We start from the raw sequence: 24583 nt of genomic DNA, 5'->3' as shown, positions 1-24583 counted from the left end.
AAGAGAGAACGGACCTTAAACTAGGAGCTTAATCAGGACACGAGAGAGACTAGACCTTAAGCTAGGAGCTTAAAGCAGGACACGAGAGAGAGCGGACTTTAAACTAGGAGCTTAAATCAGGACACGAGAGAGAATAGACCTTAAACTAGGAGCTTAAAGCAGGAGACGAGAGAGACCAGACATTAAACTGGGAGCTTAAAGCAGGACACGAGAGAGACTAGACCTTAAACTGGGAGCTTAAAGCAGGACACGAGAGAGACCAGACCTTAAACTGGGAGCTTAAAGCAGGACACAAGAGAGACCAGACCTTAAACTGGGAGCTTAAAGCAGGACACGAGTGAGACCGGACCTTAAACTGGAAGCTTAAAGCAGGAGACGAGAGAGTCCAGACCATAAACTGGGAGCTTAAAGCAGGAGACAAGAGAGAGCGGACCATAAACTAGGAGCTTAATCAGGACACGAGAGAGACTAGACCTTAAGCTAGGAGCTTAAAGCAGGACACGAGAGAGAGCGGACTTTAAACTAGGAGCTTAAATCAGGACACGAGAGAGAATAGACCTTAAACTAGGAGCTTAAAGCAGGAGACGAGAGAGACCAGACATTAAACTGGGAGCTTAAAGCAGGACACGAGAGAGACTAGACCTTAAGCTAGGAGCTTAAAGCAGGACACGAGAGAGACCAGACCTTAAACTGGGAGCATAAAGCAGGACACAAGAGAGACCAGACCTTAAACTGGGAGCTTAAAACAGGACACGAGAGAGACCGGACCTTAAACTTGAAGCTTAAAGCAGGAGACGAGAGAGACCAGACCTTAAACTGGGAGCTTAAAGCAGGACACGAGAGAGACCAGACCTTAAACTGGGAGCTTAAAGCAGGACACGAGAGAGACCGGACCATAAACTGGGAGCTTAAAGCAGGAGACGAGAGAGACCAGACCTTAAACTGGGAGCTTAAAGCAGGACACGAGAGAGACCAGACCTTAAACTGGGAGCTTAAAGCAGGACACGAGAGAGAGCGGACCTTAAACTAGGAGCTTAAAGCAGGAAACGAGAGAGAGCGGTCCTTAAACTAGGAACTTAAAGCAGGACACAAGAGAGACCAGACCTTAAGCTAGGAGCTTAAAGCAGGAGACGAGAGAGAACACATTAAGCTAGGAGTTTAAAACAGGCCACGAGAGAGACCAGACCTTAAACTGGGAGCTTAAAGCAGGACACGAGAGAGACCAGACCTTAAGCTGGGAGCTTAAAGCAGGAGACGAGAGAGACCAGACCTTAAACTGGGAGCTTAAAGCAGGACACGAGAAAGACCAAACCTGAAGCTAGGAGCTTAAAGCAGGACACGAGAATGACCAAACCTGAAGCTAGGAGCTTAAAGCAGAACACGAGAAAGACCAAACCTGAAGCTAGGAGCTTAAAGCAGTACACGAGAGAGAGCGGACCTTAAACTAGGAGCTTAAATCAGGACACGAGAGAGACTAGACCTTAAGCTAGGAGCTTAAAGCAGGACACGAGAGAGAGCGGACTTTAAACTAGGAGCTTAAATCAGGACACGAGAGAGAATAGACCTTAAACTAGGAGCTTAAAGCAGGAGACGAGAGAGACCAGACATTAAACTGGGAGCTTAAAGCAGGACACGAGAGAGAATAGACCTTAAACTAGGAGCTTAAAGCAGGAGACGAGAGAGACCAGACATTAAACTGGGAGCTTAAAGCAGGACACGAGAGAGACTAGACCTTAAGCTAGGAGCTTAAAGCAGGACACGAGAGAGACCAGACCTTAAACTGGGAGCTTAAAGCAGGACACGAGAGAGACCAGACCTTAAGCTGGGAGCTTAAAGCAGGACACGAGAGGGACCGGACCTTAAACTGGAAGCTTAAAGCAGGAGACGAGAGAGACCAGACCTTAAACTGGGAGCTTAAAGCAGGACACGAGAGAGACCAGACCTTAAACTGGGAGCTTAAAGCAGGACACGAGAGAGACCGGACCTTAAACTGGGAGCTTAAAGCAGGAGACGAGAGAGACCAGACCTTAAACTGGGAGCTTAAAGCAGGACACGAGAGAGACCAGACCTTAAACTGGGAGCTTAAAGCAGGACACGAGAGAGACCAGACCTTAAGCTAGGAGCTTAAAGCAGGACACGAGAGAGACCAGACCTTAAGCTAGGAGCTTAAAGCAGGACACGAGAGAGAAAAGACCTTAAAATGGTAACTTAAATCAGGAGACGAGAGAGACCAGACCTGAAGCAGGGAGCTTAAAGCAGGAGACGAGAGAGACCAGACATTAAACTGGGAGCTTAAAGCAGGACACGAAAGAGACTAGACCTTAAGCTAGGAGCTTAAAGCAGGACACGAGAGAGACCAGACCTTAAACTGGGAGCTTAAAGCAGGACACGAGAGAGTCCAGACCTGAAGCTGGGAGCTTAAAGCAGGACACGAGAGGGACCGGACCTTAAACTGGAAGCTTAAAGCAGGAGACGAGAGAGACCAGACCTTAAACTGGGAGCTTAAAGCAGGACACGAGAGAGACCAGACGTTAAACTGGGAGCTTAAAGCAGGACATGAGAGAGACCGGACCTTAAACTGGGAGCTTAAAGCAGGAGACGAGAGAGACCAGACCTTAAACTGGGAGCTTAAAGCAGGACACGAGAGAGACCAGACCTTAAACTGGGAGCTTAAAGCAGGACACGAGAGAGACCAGACCTTAAGCTAGGAGCTTAAAGCAGGACACGAGAGAGACCAGACTTTAAGCTAGGAGCTTAAAGCAGGACACGAGAGAGAAAAGACCTTAAACTGGTAACTTAAATCAGGAGACGAGAGAGACCAGACCTGAAGCAGGGAGCTTAAAGCAGGAGACGAGAGAGACCAAACCTGAAGCTAGGAGCTTAAAGCAGGACACGAGAGAGAGCGGACCTTAAACTAGGAGCTTAAATCAGGACACGAGAGAGACTAGACCTTAAGCTAGGAGCTTAAAGCAGGAGACAAGAGAGATCAGACCTTAAGCTAGGAGCTTAAAGCAGGAGACAAGAGAGAACGGACCTTAAACTAGGAGCTTAATCAGGACACGAGAGAGACTAGACCTTAAGCTAGGAGCTTAAAGCAGGACACGAGAGAGAGCGGACTTTAAACTAGGAGCTTAAATCAGGACACGAGAGAGAATAGACCTTAAACTAGGAGCTTAAAGCAGGAGACGAGAGAGACCAGACATTAAACTGGGAGCTTAAAGCAGGACACGAGAGAGACTAGACCTTAAACTGGGAGCTTAAAGCAGGACACGAGAGAGACCAGACCTTAAACTGGGAGCTTAAAGCAGGACACAAGAGAGACCAGACCTTAAACTGGGAGCTTAAAGCAGGACACGAGTGAGACCGGACCTTAAACTGGAAGCTTAAAGCAGGAGACGAGAGAGACCAGACCATAAACTGGGAGCTTAAAGCAGGAGACAAGAGAGAGCGGACCATAAACTAGGAGCTTAATCAGGACACGAGAGAGACTAGACCTTAAGCTAGGAGCTTAAAGCAGGACACGAGAGAGAGCGGACTTTAAACTAGGAGCTTAAATCAGGACACGAGAGAGAATAGACCTTAAACTAGGAGCTTAAAGCAGGAGACGAGAGAGACCAGACATTAAACTGGGAGCTTAAAGCAGGACACAAGAGAGACTAGACCTTAAGCTAGGAGCTTAAAGCAGGACACGAGAGAGACCAGACCTTAAACTGGGAGCATAAAGCAGGACACAAGAGAGACCAGACCTTAAACTGGGAGCTTAAAGCAGGACACGAGAGAGACCGGACCTTAAACTTGAAGCTTAAAGCAGGAGACGAGAGAGACCAGACCTTAAACTGGGAGCTTAAAGCAGGACACGAGAGAGACCAGACCTTAAACTGGGAGCTTAAAGCAGGACACGAGAGAGACCGGACCATAAACTGGGAGCTTAAAGCAGGAGACGAGAGAGACCAGACCTTAAACTGGGAGCTTAAAGCAGGACACGAGAGAGACCAGACCTTAAACTGGGAGCTTAAAGCAGGACACGAGAGAGAGCGGACCTTAAACTAGGAGCTTAAAGCAGGAAACGAGAGAGAGCGGTCCTTAAACTAGGAACTTAAAGCAGGACACAAGAGAGACCAGACCTTAAGCTAGGAGCTTAAAGCAGGAGACGAGAGAGAACACATTAAGCTAGGAGTTTAAAACAGGCCACGAGAGAGACCAGACCTTAAACTGGGAGCTTAAAGCAGGACACGAGGTAGACCGGACCTTAAACTGCTCACTTGAATCAGGAGACGAGAGAGACCAGATCTGAAGCTGGGAGCTTAAAGCAGGAAACGAGATTACCAGACATTAAACTGGAAGCTTAAAGCAGGACACGAGAGAGACCGGACCTTAAGCTAGGAGCTTAAAGCAGGAGACGAGAGAGACCGGACCTTAAACTGGGAGCTTAAAGCAGGACACGAGGTAGACCGGACCTTAAACTGGGAGCTGAAAGCAGGACACGAGAGAGACCAGACCTGAAGCTGGGAGCTTAAAGCAGGACACGAGAGAGACTAGACCTTAAGCTAGGAGCTTAAAGCAGGACACGAGAGAGAGCGGACTTTAAACTAGGAGCTTAAATCAGGACACGAGAGAGAATAGACATTAAACTAGGAGCTTAAAGCAGGAGACGAGAGAGACCAGACATTAAACTGGGAGCTTAAAGCAGGACACGAGAGAGAATAGACCTTAAACTAGGAGCTTAAAGCAGGAGACGAGAGAGACCAGACATTAAACTGGGAGCTTAAAGCAGGACACGAGAGAGACTAGACCTTAAGCTAGGAGCTTAAAGCAGGACACGAGAGAGACCAGACCTTAAACTGGGAGCTTAAAGCAGGACACGAGAGAGACCAGACCTTAAGCTGGGAGCTTAAAGCAGGACACGAGAGGGACCGGACCTTAAACTGGAAGCTTAAAGCAGGAGACGAGAGAGACCAGACCTTAAACTGGGAGCTTAAAGCAGGACACGAGAGAGACCAGACCTTAAACTGGGAGCTTAAAGCAGGACACGAGAGAGACCGGACCTTAAACTGGGAGCTTAAAGCAGGAGACGAGAGAGACCAGACCTTAAACTGGGAGCTTAAAGCAGGACACGAGAGAGACCAGACCTTAAACTGGGAGCTTAAAGCAGGACACGAGAGAGACCAGACCTTAAGCTAGGAGCTTAAAGCAGGACACGAGAGAGACCAGACCTTAAGCTAGGAGCTTAAAGCAGGACACGAGAGAGAAAAGACCTTAAAATGGTAACTTAAATCAGGAGACGAGAGAGACCAGACCTGAAGCAGGGAGCTTAAAGCAGGAGACGAGAGAGACCAGACATTAAACTGGGAGCTTAAAGCAGGACACGAAAGAGACTAGACCTTAAGCTAGGAGCTTAAAGCAGGACACGAGAGAGACCAGACCTTAAACTGGGAGCTTAAAGCAGGACACGAGAGAGTCCAGACCTGAAGCTGGGAGCTTAAAGCAGGACACGAGAGGGACCGGACCTTAAACTGGAAGCTTAAAGCAGGAGACGAGAGAGACCAGACCTTAAACTGGGAGCTTAAAGCAGGACACGAGAGAGACCAGACGTTAAACTGGGAGCTTAAAGCAGGACATGAGAGAGACCGGACCTTAAACTGGGAGCTTAAAGCAGGAGACGAGAGAGACCAGACCTTAAACTGGGAGCTTAAAGCAGGACACGAGAGAGACCAGACCTTAAACTGGGAGCTTAAAGCAGGACACGAGAGAGACCAGACCTTAAGCTAGGAGCTTAAAGCAGGACACGAGAGAGACCAGACTTTAAGCTAGGAGCTTAAAGCAGGACACGAGAGAGAAAAGACCTTAAACTGGTAACTTAAATCAGGAGACGAGAGAGACCAGACCTGAAGCAGGGAGCTTAAAGCAGGAGACGAGAGAGACCAAACCTGAAGCTAGGAGCTTAAAGCAGGACACGAGAGAGAGCGGACCTTAAACTAGGAGCTTAAATCAGGACACGAGAGAGACTAGACCTTAAGCTAGGAGCTTAAAGCAGGAGACAAGAGAGATCAGACCTTAAGCTAGGAGCTTAAAGCAGGAGACAAGAGAGAACGGACCTTAAACTAGGAGCTTAATCAGGACACGAGAGAGACTAGACCTTAAGCTAGGAGCTTAAAGCAGGACACGAGAGAGAGCGGACTTTAAACTAGGAGCTTAAATCAGGACACGAGAGAGAATAGACCTTAAACTAGGAGCTTAAAGCAGGAGACGAGAGAGACCAGACATTAAACTGGGAGCTTAAAGCAGGACACGAGAGAGACTAGACCTTAAACTGGGAGCTTAAAGCAGGACACGAGAGAGACCAGACCTTAAACTGGGAGCTTAAAGCAGGACACAAGAGAGACCAGACCTTAAACTGGGAGCTTAAAGCAGGACACGAGTGAGACCGGACCTTAAACTGGAAGCTTAAAGCAGGAGACGAGAGAGACCAGACCATAAACTGGGAGCTTAAAGCAGGAGACAAGAGAGAGCGGACCATAAACTAGGAGCTTAATCAGGACACGAGAGAGACTAGACCTTAAGCTAGGAGCTTAAAGCAGGACACGAGAGAGAGCGGACTTTAAACTAGGAGCTTAAATCAGGACACGAGAGAGAATAGACCTTAAACTAGGAGCTTAAAGCAGGAGACGAGAGAGACCAGACATTAAACTGGGAGCTTAAAGCAGGACACGAGAGAGACTAGACCTTAAGCTAGGAGCTTAAAGCAGGACACGAGAGAGACCAGACCTTAAACTGGGAGCATAAAGCAGGACACAAGAGAGACCAGACCTTAAACTGGGAGCTTAAAACAGGACACGAGAGAGACCGGACCTTAAACTTGAAGCTTAAAGCAGGAGACGAGAGAGACCAGACCTTAAACTGGGAGCTTAAAGCAGGACACGAGAGAGACCAGACCTTAAACTGGGAGCTTAAAGCAGGACACGAGAGAGACCGGACCATAAACTGGGAGCTTAAAGCAGGAGACGAGAGAGACCAGACCTTAAACTGGGAGCTTAAAGCAGGACACGAGAGAGACCAGACCTTAAACTGGGAGCTTAAAGCAGGACACGAGAGAGAGCGGACCTTAAACTAGGAGCTTAAAGCAGGAAACGAGAGAGAGCGGTCCTTAAACTAGGAACTTAAAGCAGGACACAAGAGAGACCAGACCTTAAGCTAGGAGCTTAAAGCAGGAGACGAGAGAGAACACATTAAGCTAGGAGTTTAAAACAGGCCACGAGAGAGACCAGACCTTAAACTGGGAGCTTAAAGCAGGACACGAGGTAGACCGGACCTTAAACTGCTCACTTGAATCAGGAGACGAGAGAGACCAGATCTGAAGCTGGGAGCTTAAAGCAGGAAACGAGATTACCAGACATTAAACTGGAAGCTTAAAGCAGGACACGAGAGAGACCGGACCTTAAGCTAGGAGCTTAAAGCAGGAGACGAGAGAGACCGGACCTTAAACTGGGAGCTTAAAGCAGGACACGAGGTAGACCGGACCTTAAACTGGGAGCTGAAAGCAGGACACGAGAGAGACCAGACCTGAAGCTGGGAGCTTAAAGCAGGACACGAGAGAGAGCGGACCTTAAACTAGGAGCTTAAAGCAGGAAACGAGAGAGAGCGGTCCTTAAACTAGGAACTTAAAGCAGGACACAAGAGAGACCAGACCTTAAGCTAGGAGCTTAAAGCAGGAGACGAGAGAGAACAGACATTAAGCTAGGAGTTTAAAACAGGCCACGAGAGAGACCATACCTTAAACTGGGAGCTTAAAGCAGGACACGAGAGAGACCAGACCTTAAGCTAGGAGCTTAAAGCAGGAGACGAGAGAGACCAGACCTTAAACTGGGAGCTTAAAGCAGGACACGAGAAAGACCAAACCTGAAGCTAGGAGCTTAAAGCAGGACACGAGAATGACCAAACCTGAAGCTAGGAGCTTAAAGCAGAACACGAGAAAGACCAAACCTGAAGCTAGGAGCTTAAAGCAGTACACGAGAGAGAGCGGACCTTAAACTAGGAGCTTAAATCAGGACACGAGAGAGACTAGACCTTAAGCTAGGAGCTTAAAGCAGGAGACGAGAGAGACCAGACCTTAAGCTAGGAGCTTAAAGCAGGAGACAAGAGAGAGCGGACCTTAAACTAGGAGCTTAAATCAGGACACGAGAGAGACTAGACCTTAAGCTAGGAGCTTAAAGCAGGACACGAGAGAGAGCGGACTTTAAACTAGGAGCTTAAATCAGGACACGAGAGAGAATAGACCTTAAACTAGGAGCTTAAAGCAGGAGACGAGAGAGACCAGACATTAAACTGGGAGCTTAAAGCAGGACACGAGAGAGACTAGACCTTAAGCTAGGAGCTTAAAGCAGGACACGAGAGAGACCAGACCTTAAACTGGGAGCTTAAAGCAGGACACGAGAGAGACCAGACCTTAAGCTGGGAGCTTAAAGCAGGACACGAGAGGGACCGGACCTTAAACTGGAAGCTTAAACAGGAGACGAGAGAGACCAGACCTTAAACTGGGAGCTTAAAGCAGGACACGAGAGAGACCAGACCTTAAACTGGGAGCTTAAAGCAGGACACGAGAGAGACCGGACCTTAAACTGGGAGCTTAAAGCAGGAGACGAGAGAGACCAGACCTTAAACTGGGAGCTTAAAGCAGGACACGAGAGAGACCAGACCTTAAACTGGGAGCTTAAAGCAGGACACGAGAGAGACCAGACCTTAAGCTAGGAGCTTAAAGCAGGACACGAGAGAGACCAGACCTTAAGCTAGGAGCTTAAAGCAGGACACGAGAGAGAAAAGACCTTAAACTGGTAACTTAAATCAGGAGACGAGAGAGACCAGACCTGAAGCAGGGAGCTTAAAGCAGGAGACGAGAGAGACCAGACATTAAACTGGGAGCTTAAAGCAGGACACGAAAGAGACTAGACCTTAAGCTAGGAGCTTAAAGCAGGACACGAGAGAGACCAGACCTTAAACTGGGAGCTTAAAGCAGGACACGAGAGAGACCAGACCTTAAGCTGGGAGCTTAAAGCAGGACACGAGAGGGACCGGACCTTAAACTGGAAGCTTAAAGCAGGAGACGAGAGAGACCAGACCTTAAACTGGGAGCTTAAAGCAGGACACGAGAGAGACAAGACCTTAAACTGGGAGCTTAAAGCAGGACATGAGAGAGACCGGACCTTAAACTGGGAGCTTAAAGCAGGAGACGAGAGAGACCAGACCTTAAACTAGGAGATTAAAGCAGGACACGAGGAGAGACCAGACTTTAAGCTAGGAGCTTAAAGCAGGACACGAGAGAGAAAAGACCTTAAACTGGTAACTTAAATCAGGAGACGAGAGAGACCAGACCTGATGCAGGGAGCTTAAAGCAGGAGACGAGAAAGACCAAACCTGAAGCTAGGAGCTTAAAGCAGGACACGAGAGAGAGCGGACCTTAAACTAGGAGCTTAATCAGGACACGAGAGAGACTAGACCTTAAGCTAGGAGCTTAAAGCAGGACACGAGAGAGAGCGGACTTTAAACTAGGAGCTTAAATCAGGACACGAGAGAGAATAGACCTTAAACTAGGAGCTTAAAGCAGGAGACGAGAGAGACCAGACCTTAAACTGGGAGCTTAAAGCAGGACACGAGAGAGACTAGACCTTAAGCTAGGAGCTTAAAGCAGGACACGAGAGAGACCAGACCTTAAACTGGGAGCTTAAAGCAGGACACGAGAGAGACCAGACCTTAAGCTGGGAGCTTAAAGCAGGACACGAGAGGGACCGGAACTTAAACTGGAAGCTTAAAGCAGGAGACGAGAGAGACCAGACCTTAAACTGGGAGCTTAAAGCAGGACACGAGAGAGACCAGACGTTAAACTGGGAGCTTAAAGCAGGACATGAGAGAGACCGGACCTTAAACTGGGAGCTTAAAGCAGGAGACGAGAGAGACCAGACCTTAAACTGGGAGCTTAAAGCAGGACACGAGAGAGACCAGACCTTAAACTGGGAGCTTAAAGCAGGACACGAGAGAGACCAGACCTTAAGCTAGGAGCTTAAAGCAGGACACGAGAGAGACCAGACTTTAAGCTAGGAGCTTAAAGCAGGACACGAGAGAGAAAAGACCTTAAACTGGTAACTTAAATCAGGAGACGAGAGAGACCAGACCTGAAGCAGGGAGCTTAAAGCAGGAGACGAGAGAGACCAAACCTGAAGCTAGGAGCTTAAAGCAGGACACGAGAGAGAGCGGACCTTAAACTAGGAGCTTAAATCAGGACACGAGAGAGACTAGACCTTAAGCTAGGAGCTTAAAGCAGGAGACAAGAGAGATCAGACCTTAAGCTAGGAGCTTAAAGCAGGAGACAAGAGAGAGCGGACCTTAAACTAGGAGCTTAATCAGGACACGAGAGAGACTAGACCTTAAGCTAGGAGCTTAAAGCAGGACACGAGAGAGAGCGGACTTTAAACTAGGAGCTTAAATCAGGACACGAGAGAGAATAGACCTTAAACTAGGAGCTTAAAGCAGGAGACGAGAGAGACCAGACATTAAACTGGGAGCTTAAAGCAGGACACGAGAGAGACTAGACCTTAAACTGGGAGCTTAAAGCAGGACACGAGAGAGACCAGACCTTAAACTGGGAGCTTAAAGCAGGACACAAGAGAGACCAGACCTTAAACTGGGAGCTTAAAGCAGGACACGAGTGAGACCGGACCTTAAACTGGAAGCTTAAAGCAGGAGACGAGAGAGACCAGACCTTAAACTGGGAGCTTAAAGCAGGAGACAAGAGAGAGCGGACCTTAAACTAGGAGCTTAAAGCAGGAGACGAGAGAGACCAGACATTAAACTGGGAGCTTAAAGCAGGACACGAGAGAGACTAGACCTTAAGCTAGGAGCTTAAAGCAGGACACGAGAGAGACCAGACCTTAAACTGGGAGCATAAAGCAGGACACAAGAGAGACCAGACCTTAAACTGGGAGCTTAAAGCAGGACACGAGAGAGACCGGACCTTAAACTGGAAGCTTAAAGCAGGAGACGAGAGAGACCAGACCTTAAACTGGGAGCTTAAAGCAGGACACGAGAGAGACCAGACCTTAAACTGGGAGCTTAAAGCAGGACACGAGAGAGACCGGACCATAAACTGGGAGCTTAAAGCAGGAGACGAGAGAGACCAGACCTTAAACTGGGAGCTTAAAGCAGGACACGAGAGAGACCAGACCTTAAACTGGGAGCTTAAAGCAGGACACGAGAGAGAGCGGACCTTAAACTAGGAGCTTAAAGCAGGAAACGAGAGAGACCGGACCTTAAACTGGGAGCTTAAAGCAGGACACGAGGTAGACCGGACCTTAAACTGGGAGCTGAAAGCAGGACACGAGAGAGACCAGACCTGAAGCTGGGAGCTTAAAGCAGGACACGAGAGAGAGCGGACCTTAAACTAGGAGCTTAAAGCAGGAAACGAGAGAGAGCGGTCCTTAAACTAGGAACTTAAAGCAGGACACAAGAGAGACCAGACCTTAAGCTAGGAGCTTAAAGCAGGAGACGAGAGAGAACAGACATTAAGCTAGGAGTTTAAAACAGGCCACGAGAGAGACCAGACCTTAAACTGGGAGCTTAAAGCAGGACACGAGAGAGACCAGACCTTAAGCTAGGAGCTTAAAGCAGGAGACGAGAGAGACCAGACCTTAAACTGGGAGCTTAAAGCAGGACACGAGAAAGACCAAACCTGAAGCTAGGAGCTTAAAGCAGGACACGAGAATGACCAAACCTGAAGCTAGGAGCTTAAAGCAGAACACGAGAAAGACCATACCTGAAGCTAGGAGCTTAAAGCAGTACACGAGAGAGAGCGGACCTTAAACTAGGAGCTTAAATCAGGACACGAGAGAGACTAGACCTTAAGCTAGGAGCTTAAAGCAGGAGACGAGAGAGACCAGACCTTAAGCTAGGAGCTTAAAGCAGGAGACAAGAGAGAGCGGACCTTAAACTAGGAGCTTAAATCAGGACACGAGAGAGACTAGACCTTAAGCTAGGAGCTTAAAGCAGGACACGAGAGAGAGCGGACTTTAAACTAGGAGTTTAAATCAGGACACGAGAGAGAATAGACCTTAAACTAGGAGCTTAAAGCAGGAGACGAGAGAGACCAGACATTAAACTGGGAGCTTAAAGCAGGACACGAGAGAGACTAGACCTTAAGCTAGGAGCTTAAAGCAGGACACGAGAGAGACCAGACCTTAAACTGGGAGCTTAAAGCAGGACACGAGAGAGACCAGACCTTAAGCTGGGAGCTTAAAGCAGGACACGAGAGGGACCGGACCTTAAACTGGAAGCTTAAACAGGAGACGAGAGAGACCAGACCTTAAAGTGGGAGCTTAAAGCAGGACACGAGAGAGACCAGACCTTAAACTGGGAGCTTAAAGCAGGACACGAGAGAGACCGGACCTTAAACTGGGAGCTTAAAGCAGGAGACGAGAGAGACCAGACCTTAAACTGGGAGCTTAAAGCAGGACACGAGAGAGACCAGACCTTAAACTGGGAGCTTAAAGCAGGACACGAGAGAGACCAGACCTTAAGCTAGAAGCTTAAAGCAGGACACGAGAGAGACCAGACCTTAAGCTAGGAGCTTAAAGCAGGACACGAGAGAGAAAAGACCTTAAACTGGTAACTTAAATCAGGAGACGAGAGAGACCAGACCTGAAGCAGGGAGCTTAAAGCAGGAGACGAGAGAGACCAGACATTAAACTGGGAGCTTAAAGCAGGACACGAAAGAGACTAGACCTTAAGCTAGGAGCTTAAAGCAGGACACGAGAGAGACCAGACCTTAAACTGGGAGCTTAAAGCAGGACACGAGAGAGACCAGACCTTAAGCTGGGAGCTTAAAGCAGGACACGAGAGGGACCGGACCTTAAACTGGAAGCTTAAAGCAGGAGACGAGAGAGACCAGACCTTAAACTGGGAGCTTAAAGCAGGACACGAGAGAGACAAGACCTTAAACTGGGAGCTTAAAGCAGGACATGAGAGAGACCGGACCTTAAACTGGGAGCTTAAAGCAGGAGACGAGAGAGACCAGACCTTAAACTAGGAGATTAAAGCAGGACACGAGAGAGACCAGACTTTAAGCTAGGAGCTTAAAGCAGGACACGAGAGAGAAAAGACCTTAAACTGGTAACTTAAATCAGGAGACGAGAGAGACCAGACCTGATGCAGGGAGCTTAAAGCAGGAGACGAGAGAGACCAAACCTGAAGCTAGGAGCTTAAAGCAGGACACGAGAGAGAGCGGACCTTAAACTAGGAGCTTAAATCAGGACACGAGAGAGACTAGACCTTAAGCTAGGAGCTTAAAGCAGGAGACAAGAGAGACCAGACCTTAAGCTAGGAGCTTAATCAGGACACGAGAGAGACTAGACCTTAAGCTAGGAGCTTAAAGCAGGACACGAGAGAGAGCGGACTTTAAACTAGGAGCTTAAATCAGGACACGAGAGAGAATAGACCTTAAACTAGGAGCTTAAAGCAGGAGACGAGAGAGACCAGACCTTAAACTGGGAGCTTAAAGCAGGACACAAGAGAGACCAGACCTTAAACTGGGAGCTTAAAGCAGGACACGAGAGAGACCGGACCTTAAACTGGAAGCTTAAAGCAGGAGACGAGAGAGACCAGACCTTAAACTGGGATGCTTAAAGTAGGACACGAGAGAGAGCGGACCTTAAACTAGGAGCTTAATCAGGACACGAGAGAGACTAGACCTTAAGCTAGGAGCTTAAAGCAGGACACGAGAGAGAGCGGACTTTAAACTAGGAGCTTAAATCAGGACACGAGAGAGAATAGACCTTAATCTAGGAGCTTAAAGCAGGAGACGAGAGAGACCAGACATTAAACTGGGAGCTTAAAGCAGGACACGAGAGAGACTAGACCTTAAGCTAGGAGCTTAAAGCAGGACACGAGAGAGACCAGACCTTAAACTGGGAGCATAAAGCAGGACACAAGAGAGACCAGACCTTAAACTGGGACCTTGAAGCAGGACACGAGAGAGACCGGACCTTAAACTGGAAGCTTAAAGCAGGAGAAGAGAGAGACCAGACCTTAAACTGGGAGCTTAAAGCATGACACGAGAGAGACCAGACCTTAAACTGGGAGCTTAAAGCAGGACACGAGAGAGACCGGACCATAAACTGGGAGCTTAAAGCAGGAGACGAGAGAGACCAGACCTTAAACTGGGAGCTTAAAGCAGGACACGAGAGAGACCAGACCTTAAACTGGGAGCTTAAAGCAGGACACAAGAGAGACCAGACCTTAAGCTAGGAGCTTAAAGCAGGACACGAGAGAGACCAGACCTTAAGCTAGGAGCTTAAAGCAGGACACGAGAGAGAAAAGACCTTAAACTGGTAACTTAAATCAGGAGACGAGAGAGACCAGACCTGAAGCAGGGAGCTTAAAGCAGGAGACGAGAGAGACCAGACATTAAACTGGGAGCTTAAAACAGGACACGAGAGAGACTTGACCTTAAACTAGGAGCTTAAATTAGCACACGAGAGAGACTAGAACTTAAGCTAGGAGTTTAAAGCAGGACACGAGAGAGAGGGGACCTTAAACTAGGAGCTTAAATCAGGAGACGAGGGAGACCAGACCTTAAACTAGGAGCTTAAAGCAGGACACGAGAAAGACCAAACCTGAAGCTAGGAGCTTAAAGCAGGACACGAGAGAGACCGGACCTTAAGCTAGGAGCTTAAAGCAGGAGACGAGAGAGACCGGACCTTAAACTGGGAGCTTAAAGCAGGACACGAAGTAGACCGGACCTTAAACTGGGAGCTGAAAGCAGGACACGAGAGAGACCAGACCTGAAGCTGGGAGCTTAAAGCAGGACACGAGAGAGAGCGGACCTTAGACTAGGAGCTTAAAGCAGGAAACGAGAGAGAGCGGTCCTTAAACTAGGAACTTAAAGCAGGACACAAGAGAGACCAGACCTTAAGCTAGGAGCTTAAAGCAGGAGACGAGAGAGAACAGACATTAAGCTAGGAGTTTAAAACAGGCCACGAGAGAGACCAGACCTTAAACTGGGAGCTTAAAGCAGGACACGAGGTAGACCGGACCTTAAACTGCTCACTTAAATCAGGAGACGAGAGAGACCAGATCTGAAGCTGGGAGCTTAAAGCAGGAAACGAGAGAGACCAGACATTAAACTGGGAGCTTAAAGCAGGACACGAGAGAGACCGGACCTTAAGCTAGGAGCTTAAAGCAGGAGACGAGAGAGACCGGACCTTAAACTGGGAGCTTAAAGCAGGACACGAGGTAGACCGGACCTTAAACTGGGAGCTGAAAGCAGGACACGAGAGAGACCAGACCTGAAGCTGGGAGCTTAAAGCAGGACACGAGAGAGAGCGGACCTTAAACTAGGAGCTTAAAGCAGGAAACGAGAGAGAGCGGTCCTTAAACTAGGAACTTAAAGCAGGACACAAGAGAGACCAGACCTTAAGCTAGGAGCTTAAAGCAGGAGACGAGAGAGAACAGACATTAAGCTAGGAGTTTAAAACAGGCCACGAGAGAGACCAGACCTTAAACTGGGAGCTTAAAGCAGGAAACGAGAGAGACCAGACCTTAAGCTAGGAGCTTAAAGCAGGAGACGAGAGAGACCAGACCTTAAACTGGGAGCTTAAAGCAGGACACGAGAAAGACCAAACCTGAAGCTAGGAGCTTAAAGCAGGACACGAGAATGACCAAACCTGAAGCTAGGAGCTTAAAGCAGAACACGAGAAAGACCAAACCTGAAGCTAGGAGCTTAAAGCAGGACACGAGAGAGAGCGGACCTTAAACTAGGAGCTTAAATCAGGACACGAGAGAGACTAGACCTTAAGCTAGGAGCTTAAAGCAGGAGACGAGAGAGACCAGACCTTAAGCTAGGAGCTTAAAGCAGGAGACAAGAGAGAGCGGACCTTAAACTAGGAGCTTAAATCAGGACACGAGAGAGACTAGACCTTAAGCTAGGAGCTTAAAGCAGGACACGAGAGAGAGCGGACTTTAAACTAGGAGCTTAAATCAGGACACGAGAGAGAATAGACCTTAAACTAGGAGCTTAAAGCAGGAGACGAGAGAGACCAGACATTAAACTGGGAGCTTAAAGCAGGACACGAGAGAGACTAGACCTTAAGCTAGGAGCTTAAAGCAGGACACGAGAGAGACCAGACCTTAAACTGGGAGCTTAAAGCAGGACACGAGAGAGACCAGACCTTAAGCTGGGAGTTTAAAGGAGGACACGAGAGGGACCGGACCTTAAACTGGAAGCTTAAAGCAGGAGACGAGAGAGACCAGACCTTAAACTGGGAGCTTAAAGCAGGACACGAGAGAGACCAGACCTTAAACTGGGAGCTTAAAGCAGGACACGAGAGAGACCGGACCTTAAACTGGGAGCTTAAAGCAGGAGACGAGAGAGACCAGACCTTAAACTGGGAGCTTAAAGCAGGACACGAGAGAGACCAGACCTTAAACTGGGAGCTTAAAGCAGGACATGAGAGAGACCGGACCTTAAACTGGGAGCTTAAAGCAGGAGACGAGAGAGACCAGACCTTAAACTGGGAGCTTAAAGCAGGACACGAGAGAGACCAGACCTTAAATTGGGAGCTTAAAGCAGGACACGAGAGAGACCAGACCTTAAGCTAGGAGCTTAAAGCAGGACACGAGAGAGACCAGACTTTAAGCTAGGAGCTTAAAGCAGGACACGAGAGAGAAAAGACCTTAAACTGGTAACTTAAATCAGGAGACGAGAGAGACCAAACCTGAAGCAGGGAGCTTAAAGCAGGAGACGATAGAGACCAAACCTGAAGCTAGGAGCTTAAAGCAGGACACGAGAGAGAGCGGACCTTAAACTAGGAGCTTAAATCAGGACACGAGAGAGACTAGACCTTAAGCTAGGAGCTTAAAGCAGGAGACAAGAGAGACCAGACCTTAAGCTAGGAGCTTAAAGCAGGAGACAAGAGAGTGCGGACCTTAAACTAGGAGCTTAATCAGGACACGAGAGAGACTAGACCTTAAGCTAGGAGCTTAAAGCAGGACACGAGAGAGAGCGGACTTTAAACTAGGAGCTTAAATCAGGACACGAGAGAAAATAGACCTTAAACTAGGAGCTTAAAGCAGGAGACGAGAGAGACCAGACATTAAACTGGGAGCTTAAAGCAGGACACGAGAGAGACTAGACCTTAAGCTAGGAGCTTAAAGCAGGACACGAGAGAGACCAGACCTTAAACTGGGAGCTTAAAGCAGGACACAAGAGAGACCAGACCTTAAACTGGGAGCTTAAAGCAGGACACGAGAGAGACCAGACCTTAAGCTAGGAGCTTAAAGCAGGACACGAGAGAGAAAAGACCTTAAACTGGTAACTTAAATCAGGAGACGAGAGAGACCAGACATGAAGCAGGGAGCTTAAAGCAGGAGACGAGAGAGACCAGACATTAAACTGGGAGCTTAAAGCAGGACACGAGAGAGACTAGACCTTAAACTAGGAGCTTAAATTAGCACACGAGAGAGACTAGAACTTAAGCTAGGAGTTTAAAGCAGGACACGAGAGAGAGGGGACCTTAAACTAGGAGCTTAAATCAGGAGACGAGGGAGACCAGACCTTAAACTAGGAGCTTAAAGCAGGACACGAGAAAGACCAAACCTGAAGCTAGGAGCTTAAAGCAGGACACGAGAGAGACCGGACCTTAAGCTAGGAGCTTAAAGCAGGAGACGAGAGAGACCGGACCTTAAACTGGGAGCTTAAAGCAGGACACGAAGTAGACCGGACCTTAAACTGGAAGCTGAAAGCAGGACACGAGAGAGACCAGACCTGAAGCTGGGAGCTTAAAGCAGGACACGAGAGAGAGCGGACCTTAAACTAGGAGCTTAAAGCAGGAAACGAGAGAGAGCGGTCCTTAAACTAGGAACTTAAAGCAGGACACAAGAGAGACCAGACATTAAACTGGGAGCTTAAAGCAGGACACGAAAGAGACTAGACCTTAAGCTAGGAGCTTAAAGCAGGACACGAGAGAGACCAGACCTTAAACTGGGAGCTTAAAGCAGGACACGAGAGAGACCAGACCTTAAGCTGGGAGCTTAAAGCAGGACACGAGAGAGACCAGACCTTAAATTGGGAGCTTAAAGCAGGACACGAGAGAGACCAGGCCTTAAGCTAGGAGCTTAAAGCAGGACACGAGAGAGACCAGACTTTAAGCTAGGAGCTTAAAGCAGGACACGAGAGAGAAAAGACCTTAAACTGGTAACTTAAATCAGGAGACGAGAGAGACCAAACCTGAAGCAGGGAGCTTAAAGCAGGAGACGAGAGAGACCAAACCTGAAGCTAGGAGCTTAAAGCAGGACACGAGAGAGAGCGGACCTTAAACTAGGAGCTTAAATCAGGACACGAGAGAGACTAGACCTTAAGCTAGGAGCTTAAAGCAGGAGACAAGAGAGACCAGACCTTAAGCTAGGAGCTTAAAGCAGGAGACAAGAGAGTGCGGACTTTAAACTAGGAGCTTAATCAGGACACGAGAGAGACTACACCTTAAGCTAGGAGCTTAAAGCAGGACACGAGAGAGAGCGGACTTTAAACTAGGAGCTTAAATCAGGACACGAGAGAGAATAGACCTTAAACTAGGAGCTTAAAGCAGGAGACGAGAGAGACCAGACATTAAACTGGGAGCTTAAAGCAGGACACGAGAGAGACTAGACCTTAAGCTAGGAGCTTAAAGCAGGACACGAGAGAGACCAGACCTTAAACTGGGAGCTTAAAGCAGGACACAAGAGAGACCAGACCTTAAACTGGGAGCTTAAAGCAGGACACGAGAGAGACCGGACCTTAAACTGGAAGCTTAAAGCAGGAGACGAGAGAGACCAGACCTTAAACTGGGAGCTTAAAGCAGGACACGAGAGAGACCAGACCTTAAACTGGGAGCTTAAAGCAGGACACGCGAGAGACCGGACCATAAACTGGGAGCTTAAAGCAGGAGACGAGAGAGACCAGACCTTAAACTGGGAGCTTAAAGCAGGACACGAGAGAGACCAGACCTTAAACTGGGAGCTTAAAGCAGGACACGAGAGAGACCAGACCTTAAGCTAGGAGCTTAAAGCAGGACACGAGAGAGACCAGACCTTAAGCTAGGAGCTTAAAGTAGGACACGAGAGAGAAAAGACCTTAAACTGGTAACTTAAATCAGGAGACGAGAGAGACCAGACCTGAAGCAGGGAGCTTAAAGCAGGAGACGAGAGAGACCAGACATTAAACTGGGAGCTTAAAGCAGGACACGAGAGAGACTAGACCTTAAACTAGGAGCTTAAATTAGCACACGAGAGAGACTAGAACTTAAGCTAGGAGTTTAAAGCAGGACACGAGAGAGAGGGGACCTTAAACTAGGAGCTTAAATCAGGAGACGAGGGAGACCAGACCTTAAACTAGGAGCTTAAAGCAGGACACGAGAAAGACCAAACCTGAAGCTAGGAGCTTAAAGCAGGACACGAGAGAGACCGGACCTTAAGCTAGGAGCTTAAAGCAGGAGACGAGAGAGACCGGACCTTAAACTGGGAGCTTAAAGCAGGACACGAAGTAGACCGGACCTTAAACTGGAAGCTGAAAGCAGGACACGAGAGAGACCAGACCTGAAGCTGGGAGCTTAAAGCAGGACACGAGAGAGAGCGGACCTTAAACTAGGAGCTTAAAGCAGGAAACGAGAGAGAGCGGTCCTTAAACTAGGAACTTAAAGCAGGACACAAGAGAGACCAGACATTAAACTGGGAGCTTAAAGCAGGACACGAAAGAGACTAGACCTTAAGCTAGGAGCTTAAAGCAGGACACGAGAGAGACCAGACCTTAAACTGGGAGCTTAAAGCAGGACACGAGAGAGACCAGACCTTAAGCTGGGAGCTTAAAGCAGGACACGAGAGGGACCGGACCGTAAACTGGAAGCTTGAAGCAGGAGACGAGAGAGACCAGACCTTAAACTGGGAGCTTAAAGCAGGACACGAGAGAGACCAGATCTTAAACTGGGAGCTTAAAGCAGGACATAAGGGAGACCGGACCTTAAACTGGGAGCTTAAAGCAGGAGACGAGAGAGACCAGACCTTAAACTGGGAGCTTAAAGCAGGACACGAGAGAGACCAGACCTTAAACTGGGAGCTTAAAGCAGGACACGAGAGAGACCAGACCTTAAGCTAGGAGCTTAAAGCAGGACACGAGAGAGACCAGACTTTAAGCTAGGAGCTTAAAGCAGGACACGAGAGAGAAAAGACCTTAAACTGGTAACTTAAATCAGGAGACGAGAGAGACCAGACCTGAAGCAGGGAGCTTAAAGGAGCACACGAGAGAGAAAAGACCTTAAACTGGTAACTTAAATCAGGAGACGAGAGAGACCAGACCTGAAGCAGGGAGCTTAAAGCAGGAGACGAGAGAGACCAGACAATAAACTGGGAGCTTAAAGCAGGACACAAGAGAGACCAGACTTTAAGCTAGGAGCTTAAAGCAGGACACGAGAGAGAAAAGACCTTAAACTGGTAACTTAAATCAGGAGACGAGAGAGACCAGACCTGAAGCAGGGAGCTTAAAGCAGGAGACGAGAGAGACCAGACATTAAACTGGGAGCTTAAAGCAGGACACGAGAGAGACTAGACCTTAAACTAGGAGCTTAAATTAGCACACGAGAGAGACTAGAACTTAAGCTAGGAGTTTAAAGCAGGACACGAGAGAGAGGGGACGTTAAACTAGGAGCTTAAATCAGGAGATGAGGGAGACCAGACCTTAAACTAGGAGCTTAAAGCAGGACACGAGAAAGACCAAACCTGAAGCTAGGAGCTTAAAGCAGGACACGAGAGAGACTAGACCTTAAGCTAGGAGCTTAAAGCTGGAGACGAGAGAGACCAGACCTTCAACTGGGAACTTAAATCAGGAGACGAGAGAGACCAGACCTTAAACTGGGAGCTTAAAGCAGGACACGAGAGAGACCAGACCTTAAACTGGGAGCTTAAAGCAGGACACGAGAGAGACCGGACCTTAAACTGGGAGCTTAAATCAGGACACGAGAGAGACCAGACCTTAAACTGGGAGCTTAAAGCAGGAGACGAGAGAGACCAGACCTTAAACTGGGAGCTTAAAGCAGGACACGAGAGAGACCAGACCTTAAGCTAGGAGCTTAAAGCAGCACACGAGAGAGAAAAGACCTTAAACTGGTAACTTAAATCAGGAGACGAGAGAGACCAGGCCTGAAGCAGGGAGCTTAAAGCAGGAGACGAGAGAGACCAGACATTAAACTGGGAGCTTAAAGCAGGACACGAGAGAGACTAGACCTTAAACTAGGAGCTTAAATTAGCACACGAGAGACACTAGAACTTAAGCTAGGAGTTTAAAGCAGGACACGAGAGAGAGGGGACCTTAAACTAGGAGCTTAAATCAGGAGACGAGGGAGACCAGACCTTAAACTAGGAGCTTAAAGCAGGACACAAGAAAGACCAAACCTGAAGCTAGGAGCTTAAAGCAGGACACGAGAGAGACTAGACCTTAAGCTAGGAGCTTAAAGCTGGAGACGAGAGAGACCAGACCTTAAACTGGGAACTTAAATCAGGAGACGAGAGAGACCAGACATTAAACTGGGAGTTTAAAGCAGGACACGAGAGAGACCGGACCTTAAACTGGGAGCTTAAAGCAGGACACGAGAGAGACCGGACCTTAAACTGGGAGCTTAAAGCAGGACACGAGAGAGACCGGACCTTAAACTGGGAGCTTAAAGCAGGACACGAGAGAGACCGGACCTTAAACTGGGAGCTTAAAGCAGGACACGAGAGAGACCAGACCTTAAGCTAGGAGCTTAAAGCAGGACACGAGAGAGACCAGACTTTAAGCTAGGAGCTTAAAGCAGGACACGATAGAGAAAAGACCTTAAACTGGTAACTTAAATCAGGAGACGAGAGAGACCAGACCTGAAGCAGGGAGCTTAAAGCAGGAGACGAGAGAGACCAGACATTAAACTGGGAGCTTAAAGCAGGACACGAGAGAGACTAGACCTTAAACTAGGAGCTTAAATTAGCACATGAGAGAGACTAGAACTTAAGCTAGGAGTTTAAAGCAGGACAAGAGTGAGAGGGGACGTTAAACTAGGAGCTTAAATCAGGAGAGAGGGAGACCAGACCTTAAACTAGGAGCTTAAAGCAGGACACGAGAAAGACCAAACCTGAAGCTAGGAGCTTAAAGCAGGACACGAGAGAGACTAGACCTTAAGCTAGGAGCTTAAAGCTGGAGACGAGAGAGACCAGACCTTAAACTGGGAACTTAAATCAGGAGACGAGAGAGACCAGACCTTAAACTGGGAGCTTAAAGCAGGACACGAGAGAGACCGGACCTTAAACTGGGAGCTTAAAGCAGGACACGAGAGAGACCGGACCTTAAACTGGGAGCTTAAATCAGGACACGAGAGAGACCAGACCTTAAACTGGGAGCTTAAAGCAGGAGACGAGAGAGACCAGACCTTAAACTGGGAGCTTAAAGCAGGACACGAGAGAGACCAGACCTTAAGCTAGGAGCTTAAAGCAGCACACGAGAGAGAAAAGACCTTAAACAGGTAACTTAAATCAGGAGACGAGAGAGACCAGACCTGAAGCAGGGAGCTTAAAGCAGGAGACGAAAGAGACCAGACATTAAACTGGGAGCTTAAAGCAGGACACGAGAGAGACTAGACCTTAAACTAGGAGCTTAAATTAGCACACGAGAGACACTAGAACTTAAGCTAGGAGTTTAAAGCAGGACACGAGAGAGAGGGGACCTTAAACTAGGAGCTTAAATCAGGAGACGAGGGAGACCAGACCTTAAACTAGGAGCTTAAAGCAGGACACAAGAAAGACCAAACCTGAAGCTAGGAGCTTAAAGCAGGACACGAGAGAGACTAGACCTTAAGCTAGGAGCTTAAAGCTGGAGACGAGAGAGACCAGACCTTAAACTGGGAACTTAAATCAGGAGACGAGAGAGACCAGACATTAAACTGGGAGTTTAAAGCAGGACACGAGAGAGACCGGACCTTAAACTGGGAGCTTAAAGCAGGACACGAGAGAGACCGGACCTTAAACTGGGAGCTTAAAGCAGGACACGAGAGAGACCGGACCTTAAACTGGGAGCTTAAAGCAGGACACGAGAGAGACCGGACCTTAAACTGGGAGCTTAAAGCAGGAGACGAGAGAGACCAGAGATTAAACTGGGAGCTAAAACCGGAGACGAGAGAGAGCAGACCTTAAACTGGGAGCTTAAAGCATGACACGAGAGAGACCAGACCTTAAACTAGCAACTTAAATCAGGAGACGAGAGAGACTAGACCTTAAACTGGGAGCTTGAAGCAGGACACGAGACAGACCAGACCTTAAGCTAGCAGCTTGAAGCAGGACACGAGAGAGAGCGGACCTTAAACTAGGAACTTAAAGCAGGACACGAGAGAGAGCGGACCTTAAACTAGGAGCTTATATCAGGACACGAGAGAGACCAGACCTTAAGCTAGGTGCTTAAAGCAGGACACGAGAGAGAGCGGACCTTAAGCTAGCAGCTTAAAGCAGGAGACGAGAGAGAACAGACATTAAGCTAGGAATTTAAAGCAGGAGACGAGGGAAACCAGACCTGAAGCTAGGAGCTTAAAGTAGGACACGAGAGAGACCGGACCTTAAACTGGGAGCTTAAAGCAGGACACGAGAGAGACCGGACCTTAAACTGGGAGCTTAAAGCAGGACACGAGAGAGACCAGACCTTAAACTGGGAGCTTAAAGCAGGAGACGAGAGACACCGGACCTTAAACTAGGAGATAAAAGCAGGACACGAGAGAGACTAGACCTTAAACTGAGAGCTTAAAGCAGGACACGAGATAGACCAGACCTTAAACTGGGAGCTTAAAGCAGGAGACGAGAGACATCGGACCTTAAACTAGGAGATAAAAGCAGGACACGAGAGAGACTTGACCTTAAACTGAGAGCTTAAAGCAGGACACGAGATAGACCAGACCTTAAACTGGGAGCTTAAAGCAGGACACGAGAGAGACTAGACCTTAAGCTAGGAGCTTAAAGCAGGACACGAGGGAGTACAGACCTTAAACTGGTAACTTAAATCAGGAGACGAGAGAGACCAGACCTGAAGCTGGGAGCTTAAAGCAGGAGACGAGAGAGACCAGACATTAAACTGGGAGCAAAAACCGGAGACGAGAGAGACCAGACTTTAAACTGGGAGCTTAAAGCAGGAGACGAGAGAGACCAGACATTAAACTGGGAGCTAAAACCGGAGACGAGAGAGACCAGACCTTAAACTGGGAGCTTAAAGCAGGACACGAGAGAGACCAGATCTTAAGCTAGGAGCTTAAAGATGGAGACGAGAGAGAGCGGACCTTAAACTAGGAGCTTAAAGCAGGAGACGAGAGAGAGCGGACCTTAAACTGGGTGCTTAAAGCAGGACACGAGAGAGACCAGACCTTAAGCTAGGAGCTTAAAGCAGGACACGAGAGAGAGCGGACATTAAGCTCGGAGTTTAAAGCAGGCCACGAGAGTGACCAGACCTTACTCTGGGAGCTTAAAACAGGAGACGAGAGGGACCAGACCTTAAGCTAGGTGCTTAAAGCAG

Source organism: Pristiophorus japonicus, chromosome Y (genome assembly GCF_044704955.1).
Source record: "Pristiophorus japonicus isolate sPriJap1 chromosome Y, sPriJap1.hap1, whole genome shotgun sequence".
NCBI classification, from domain to species: Eukaryota; Metazoa; Chordata; class Chondrichthyes; family Pristiophoridae; genus Pristiophorus; species Pristiophorus japonicus.
Note: the sequence above shows the minus strand (reverse complement) of the source record.